General features: G+C 30.6%; 1 protein-coding gene across 2 annotated transcripts in view; it reads left to right on the forward strand.

Annotated features, from left to right (window-relative positions):
• LOC108755214 (putative fatty acyl-CoA reductase CG5065) overlaps nt 1–8,422 on the forward strand; it is a 32,244-nt gene that overhangs the window by 3,221 nt on the left and 20,601 nt on the right. The window contains exon 1 of one of the 2 annotated variants that reach the window (XM_018498103.1): nt 5,876–6,023. The exons of the other annotated variant lie outside the window; for it this stretch is intronic. The gene's annotated coding sequence lies outside the window, so the exon portion shown is untranslated. Of the gene's footprint in view, nt 1–5,875; nt 6,024–8,422 lie in introns of those variants that run through there. 2 annotated transcript variants of the gene reach the window in all.

The following is an 8,422-nucleotide window of genomic DNA, read 5'->3' on the forward strand; positions in this document are numbered from 1 at the left end:
CACTTATGTTTTCTTTGCTAGACCGGGGACTTATTGACCGATGTGTTAATAGATTATATATTGTAAATGTACTGTAAGAGTTTTCCTATTCAAAACGCGTTCTAAAGATACACATATTTTATATTGCTCACATTTATATATGTATTTTAGGTATATATATATATATGTATTTAATATATATTTTAAGCAATTTATGTATTTCTATAGTAATAATTGCTACAATTACAAGAATTATGATATCGTGTCCTTCATAAGCAATTATTTTTATTTTTAATTACGTATAATAAAGTAAAAAGAAATAAATAAAAGTTTATGTTTCCCGGAACTATTTAAATCAAAGAAAATAAATCAAAGAAAATAAATTACAAAAACGAATACTTTATCAATCAATTTAATCTTGACATATACCTAATGTCAAGGTCATAACTCTGAGCAACCTCCAACAAGTTTTAGCCGTCACTCGTTATTCGTTAAAAAGTTATTAACAAAATAAGTTTAAAAAATAATGTCTCTTCTACTATATAAAACAAAAATTCTCTGCTCTAAAATAATGTTTCTGTTTTCTGTTTTAAAACAAAAACTTTTTTTTTTAAACATTATTTTATATAATTTTTGTTTTTACAGCAGAAAATTTGTGATTTTGTAACGACTTTTTACGCGAAGTAAAATTTATCCTGTATCCCGTCCCTGTCTAGGGGAGCACGACTTTCCACGCGAAGAGAGATCCATCCCACTTCCTCCCTGCCTAGGGGCGTACGACTTTCACGCAAAGCCAAGGTCTATCCCACTCCCTTCTTCTCTGCTAAGAGAGGCTTTTAGTAACGACTTTTCATGAGGGTCTCGTTTTGCGTGGAAAGTCGTGCACTCCCTAGACAAGGAAAGGGTGTGGAGTGAGCTTCGTTTTGCGTGGAAAGTCGTGAATCCCTAGGCAGGGAAGAGAAGATGTGGGGAAGAGATGAACCTTGCTTCATGTAAAAAGTCGTTACAAAATCCTGTTGAAAGTCACTCAGGGTCATGACCTTGATAACATATGTCAAGGTTAAGTTGATCGACGAAGGTCCGTTTTTGTAGAGATTTACTTAAAAAAGATTAATAAAGAAAATTAGATTAATAGGAGACTAGCGCGGTAAACAACTCAAAAAGCAACGTTAACAATATTAAGAATCTTTATTTTAGAATAATCGTATATGTGAGAACACAATCAATACTAGAAATTAAATGCCTGTAACTATATCGTATGTATATATAATAATTCAAGATTGAATAATTTAAGCATTAAAGATCCAGCTTTGACCGTTATAGGCATTTAATTTTTATTGGTTTGCAAATTTAACCTTTCTATCTTGACGAAATTATTATAGATTTATTTGACGTGTTTTTGCATAAAATAAACGAATCTGACAGAACAAAGTATCGTTACCTCAAAAAGAGATATTAATCATTAAAGTTGTTTTTTTAGAAAATACACTTCTTGAAGGCATGAAGTGAAATTCATATTTTTGTCGGATTGGCGCAACTATCACTTGGAAATCCATCAATTTAGAGTTATGGTATTGTTTATCGCGTTATTCTTCTATTAGCCTATTTTTTAAATTATTTTTTAATTAAAAGAAATAGTATATTTGTTATTTGATATTTAATGTCTAAGTCCATGGTATTTGCCGTGGAAATGTTTGCAATATAATCGAAATCATTTTAATGTCTAGCATCGAGGAAAGAATTTATATAATTTCTATTTTCTAATGTTCATAATGCATTACGGCTGTAATTAATTAAGAAAGCAAGAAAGAAATTTAGTGCAATATCTTTTTTAATATATTCTTAATCCTATGTACATCTTTATAATATTATTATTTTTAACATTTGTGTATATTTTTATAATTTCTTAATACACAATAAATAAATAATAATAACAACTTTTTAACATTATTATTTTTTGTAAGAGATGAATATTTCCATATTTTCTATCTATTATTAGAAGATTAGCAAATGCGATTTAATTTATTCGATCAATTTCAATAATGGCTGTTTCAAAATTCACTGCCAGTGCTGAAACTGCATAGCATACGCAATGCAGACTGTATCACTGTAGATTTTCAGCGCTGGAAGTGCATTTTGGCACACAACCTAAGTAGGAATATCTACATGCAGTGGTAATACATATATTTATAAATTAGTTGTCTTGAGAATAATTTTTATTTCATTTTTATTTTATTTTACGTAAAAAATAAATATAAATTTTGCGAAACTTAGAGTTACTCTTACTATTTCATCATTTATATAATTTTATAATTACATTATAGTCACTCACTTAATAGACTTCAACTTGTCAAAAACTTATTAAAATTAGGATTCGATTGCAATATTATTTTAATTAATAATGACTTAATAGATTGGAATAAATTGTACGTCGATAATCAAATTTTCTTGATAGTGTTGAGAATAAAAGAAGCTCTATGTGAGAATGGGTTAAATCGATTTATTATTTTAGAAATTAGATTAGAATTTTTATTTTTCTTCTCTCTTCTCGAATAAAAAAAGATGAGCAAATAATCTAAAGGTATTCCTTTCCAAGCTGTATAAAGCTAACAAGGTATAAAGCTAACAGCATTAAGCATCAGCAGAATCAAATCGGATCTATCGGAATTTTTAATATTTATTTTATATTAAATTGTACCATTAATGGTAATTTTGTACTATGTGCCATTTCCAAAAAAATCGTGGCAATGCTTAATATTAAACTGGTAGGATCAACATAAAAAAAAAGAAAAATAATATCAGAAATCAATAGGATTGAATTTGTACTATTTTGTATTACCAAAAACAATTCTATATTATGTGTCATTTTCAAGAAAATAGTAGCTCTGCTAATTTAATGTTTAAACTAGCAGGACTATTAAAAAAACAGAGGCAAAAATTAACACAAGTGAATTTGTACTAATTTGTACCATTAAAAGTAAGTTAATACTTTACATGTTTTCTCCTTGAGATGACTTTGTTATATATACTTACAATCTGTGAGACATTTCATGTCAATCGATCTCTTGTATTTTTTTTTTATGATTTCTGATATTATTTTTCTTTTTTTCTTTTATTTTGAATTGGTTCTGCCAGCTCAATATTAAACTAGCACCGCCACGATTTTTTTCGAAATGACACGCGGTACAAAATTATCATTAATGGTACAATTTAGTACAAAATGAATACTAAACATTCTGATAGGTTTGATTTGATTCTGTTGATTTGGTCCTGCTAACTTTACAAAGCTTGTATTCCATTATTTTTATTGAAATCAATTTCATTAAAATGCAAATTAATTTCTATTGACGTCAATAAATAAAAATTAAAAAAATAATAATAATAATGGAGGTTGGATCTATGGATCTTCACATCGCGGGTTAAAAAGGCTTATTGTATCCAGTGTTAATAAAAATTTTTAATGATATATTCGACCTGGGCAAGACAAAAAAATACCGATATAAAGATTTAAGCCCATAGCACATAAAATAAAAACGTAAAACAGTAAAACGTAAACAGAAAATCGTAGTCTCTATTGTGATTGGTCAATTCGCTTATTGCTTATGTCACTGCTTTACGTGTGTGCTATGGGCTGCCGCAGACAAAATTTCTGTAACCTTAAGACGTGAACATAAGCCGATGAACAATCAGAATACTGCTTTAGATCTATGTACTCTTCCGTTAGAAATAATGATAATGGAAATATCAGTAAACTTATCCATAAGGCGAGTTTCAACCGTTAATATTACAGAGATCTAAAACAATATCCTGATTGGCTCATCGGTTTAAATTTACGTCTTATGGTCACTGTTGCGGAATTTTGTGTGCGGCAGCTCTTAGTCTTGACAGAAAGAAATGATTGATAAAATTTTTTTGTCTCAATGCCATGAGCCAATAGTCTCACTTCTCGAGATTCTCGAATTTTATTTTGAGACATCCGAGATTATCGATTATCCCGTTCTATTTATTTAAAAAAAAATTTGTTACATTCAGTCTTTTTTTATATTATTTTTTATTCTTATCCCGATATTTTCTTTGATCTTTCAATACAAAACGAGAAAAAACTAATGACATAATAATCTTGAAAATATCATTTTAGGTTCTTTAAGCTGTTCCAAAATTTACTGTCATTATTGAAAATTTAAGTTTACGTTATGTACACAGATTTTCAGTACTGGCATTAAATTTTGGAACACAGCCTTAGTAAATCGAGTTACCATAGAAATGTTTAATTTCTATATAATAAATTTTTTTAAATAAATTTTATTAAATTTCTATATAATAAAGTTTTTTATATAATGAAGTTGAAGTATCGAAATTGATATAGGCAAAATTTTACGGTCTTCATTAATCATGAAATAAAAAAGGAAAAAAACTATCGAAAATGTAATTCTTCATGTATAACTTAATGACAAATGAGGCTCGCTGACGCTTCTTTGATTAATACAAATCTGTATACAAATAAATCTTACCATAGACTTCTCGAAAACAAGATTATAATAGTTTAAAAAATTACAATTTCAATGATCACACAAAAGAAACAATTAACGATTATTCCTGGAAAGATATTTATATATAAAAACTTGCATATAAATTTAACGTCAAAAAGTAAACATAATCTCGTCTTTTTTCGTTTAATGAAGATACAGCTTTTAATTTATTATCGTATATTCCGTATTATTTCATTAAGATATACACATAGTTTTAATATTTTATCTAAATTATACAGATAATTTTTGTAACTTTGGGTGGGCCCAGATGAGGCATTCCAAATTTTCGACGCTTTACTAAGAAACCACATGCATTACTAAAAATTCTAACTATAAATGAAAAAGTGAATTCACGATGCAAAATAAATTGACAATGAAATTAAATTCACATAAAGCGCATAAAATGGTGACTACAAATGAATTATTTTATCAAAACTTTAAATACAAAGCGCCTTCCCGGTCCGAGTATTAAGATGTTGAACTACTATCTAATATACATTCAATTAAATTGAATTAATATTTCAGAAATAAATTGAGAGCCGATGAAATTATCGGATTCACACAATCAATCTGAAACAAATAATCCCCCCAAATTTTCCCAAATCTTAAAAAACTGTAATAAACTTATTGCGAAAAATATTGCCTCGGCCGGGAGTCGAACCCGGATCTCTTGCATTCCGTGCGAGCGTCCTGAGCCTTTAGACTACCGAGACCTTAGCAACACTCTTCGCAATAACCGATATATATAGTGAGTTACGCATGTATAAGCGCGTGTATTATAAACAATATGATTGGAAACAAGACCGTCTATATAAATATTAAAACTTTAAATACAAAGCGCCTTCCCGGTCCGAGTGTTAAGATGTTGAACTACTATCTAATATACATTCAATTAAATTGAATTAATGTTTCCAATCATATTGAATTATTTTAAGTTCTGTTTTTTATTCCTACATTGTCTAAATTAGTGCAGTCTCAATAAGTTGAAGTGAAATATATATTTGTTTCACTTGTATTACAGCATGTATGCTTATTATGTGCATTAGTTCAAAAAATGCAGAAATAAAAATCAAATCTTCAATATCTTGAAATGAATAATGTAGAGGTAGAAGAATGATAGAGAATGTGATTAAGTCAACAATAAAGATTAATTTATGACATCGAATGTATTGTTCTTTTCTTTTTCTTTTTTAAGGAAGAAATTAAAAAGCCGTTTATCTATGCATGTAGCACAGGGTAAAGTCATATGCAGCACGTATCACCGAGTTGAGGTCTGCTAATGCTTTGTAGTGGGAGAAAACGCTCCGTTCTGTGAGCTGGACAGGTATAAGGAACTTGAGTTAGTTTCATATACGCTCAGTGTATGTTTCGTTAGTCGACCCGCTTCGAGGAAAGTCGATTCATCGCGCATCTTGTCTTTGTCGAGAGACGTTTTTCTCACCCTGGCATCTTCTTCAGATGTGGTACTTTCCTCAAATACTCGGCAAATCGAAGAGATAGTCATGAGATCATTGAGTAAGTAAAAATCTTGCCCGAGATAAATGACAATGTGAGTAAAAAAAAATAATAGCTCTCCAAATTTTAATTAATTAATTCCAGTGTAATTGCAAGCCTCGAGTAAGCGTTTAACAGAAGTTTATAGACCTATAGATAAGGCGATAAATCATGTTTTATTATGTGCACACGTTGGAACATAGCACATATACCGCCTACTATCGTGTGTGCCACAGACGATGAGTAATTTTCTTTCACTTAATATATCGTTGATCAAATAATTGATTGAACTCATCGAAAGAGTTCTTAGTAGGAAGGGACGTGCTATAATTTCTGAGATCATTTCGCATAGCCCGTGTTGATTGTCGTAATATCATGTATTGTGTGTGTGTGTGTGTGTGTGTGTGTCGTATAGATTTAAATTCAAATTAAGATCAATCCAGATTTTATTACGTCTATCATTATGACATATTTAAGAGAATAAAAAAAAAGTGAGAGTACCACATTATGCACCTATAATTCGCATCTCATTAAATCGGTTGTGCTAAAACTCACTTCTTCTCCGTCTCTAGATCGAATCGAATGTCTTGAACGTAGTCTTGAATGTCTTAACGTAGGTCGTGGATAGTGACCGCGATTCTCGGAGGATTTCTTCATGTTCCAGTCGGTACATTTGAAGTTTAATGCTCAAAAGAGATTGTACATTCTCTTATCGTTTTCAAATTTTTTAACTTTTAAACTTCCACTTGCGCTTGCGTACATAGTGGTCGGTGTTTCATCGAATTTATGTTTACAGAAATATATGATGGAAAATTATTAAATTGTATGATTAATTGATTACGGATCTTCCAATTAGCATAATATTAATTTACTTCATATAAAATACAAATCAAGTTAAAGTCAATTAGGAAGTATATTTTCGAGGATAATGGTATCTCGATAAAAAAAAATATATATATATATATACGATATGTCGTTAATCAAATCAATTAGGCAGATACGTATTATCGCGTGGTTACTTTTGTAATTATAATTTTGATCACTTTTGGAAGCGAAAGAAGTAAAAATACGAAAAGAATATTGTTGCATATAAGCGAGCGGATTTTGAGCACGACCGGAAACATTTAAAGAAAGTCGATTTGCACACTTATGCTATTTGATATTTGCGATCGCTTTTCCAATCGTTCATACCAATTAGATAAGGATGTCTTTCCAGTCACGTCTTAGCAACGCTCGGACGCGTTTTGGTGGTCAGTGTCCCGCTGACATACTTTGAAACGCAACCGGATGCTGGCGTGCTATTGGCAGTTATTAAACATGAACTGTCGTGCAATTGCGTTTTACCACATATCGCAGTAACGCGAAGATTCGCCTTCTCGCAACGGAATAACGTAAGTTTATTCGAGCGAAATTTTGCCATGCCACATTTTTTTAAATTAGAGTATCTCGGATCCCGTTATCGGCTACACGCACGCTTAAGTCGGTTATCAAAGAACGTGAAGTAAAGTAAATAACATGCAGCATGATAACTTCTTGTGCTTCCTCAGTCGACGTACACGCGAGACGAGCAAGTTTGCGACACCTGTACCAGCGTCTAATGTAGTTCAGCGGAAACCGTAGTTTTTTATTGTGTTGTAGCTGTCAGTAGTAATAATAATGATTTGATGTTAAACGGTTTTTTCGCTTATCGTCGTATATTTGTACGCTCTCTTACGCTGGATAGAAAATCAATTAATTACAATCGAATATGAGAAGAATAATCGAGAAGAATGATCGGTCTATTTTCTGCATTGTTAAATCTATTGCGTCATATTTAACCTAATGTGAGTCGCCACTGCTCCTACTAAATATATCATTATTTTTTACTATTATAAAATGATAATTAAAATTGACACTATATCGTGTCAAATATAACCATTATTTCAGTACATAGGAGCAGTATCGATTCACGTTAAATTTAATTTGACGGGCTTTCTACAATAAATCATTGCCTAAGTCTTAAGCTATAAGAAATTGATTAATCATAATTAATTATTCTTTTTATATTCGACTGTGATGGATTAAGTTCTTATGATTTAAGACTTAAAACTTAAGTAATAACTTATTATAGAAAGCCTACAGATTTAACGGTGTACGACCGCCACGATTTCTATTGTAGACCCCGCATTTATGCTAGCATTGGACTATGAACGGATACCTACGTAATTCGCAGTTTGTTGCTAGAAAAATTCTTATTTGTCGTTCGCCAATGTGAATCTTCAACATCGTCTGGTTGAACATAATTCATGGCACTGATGATGTAATTCGTTGGATATATTACGGCATAATTTGGTGAGCAATTATTTTGTTTATGTTTTTAAGATTACATTATGATAACATTTTGATAACGTGTATCCAATTGATTACACATCTACTTTGAA

This window comes from Trachymyrmex septentrionalis, unplaced genomic scaffold (genome assembly GCF_001594115.1).
Source record: "Trachymyrmex septentrionalis isolate Tsep2-gDNA-1 unplaced genomic scaffold, Tsep1.0 scaffold86, whole genome shotgun sequence".
NCBI classification, from domain to species: domain Eukaryota; kingdom Metazoa; phylum Arthropoda; class Insecta; order Hymenoptera; family Formicidae; genus Trachymyrmex; species Trachymyrmex septentrionalis.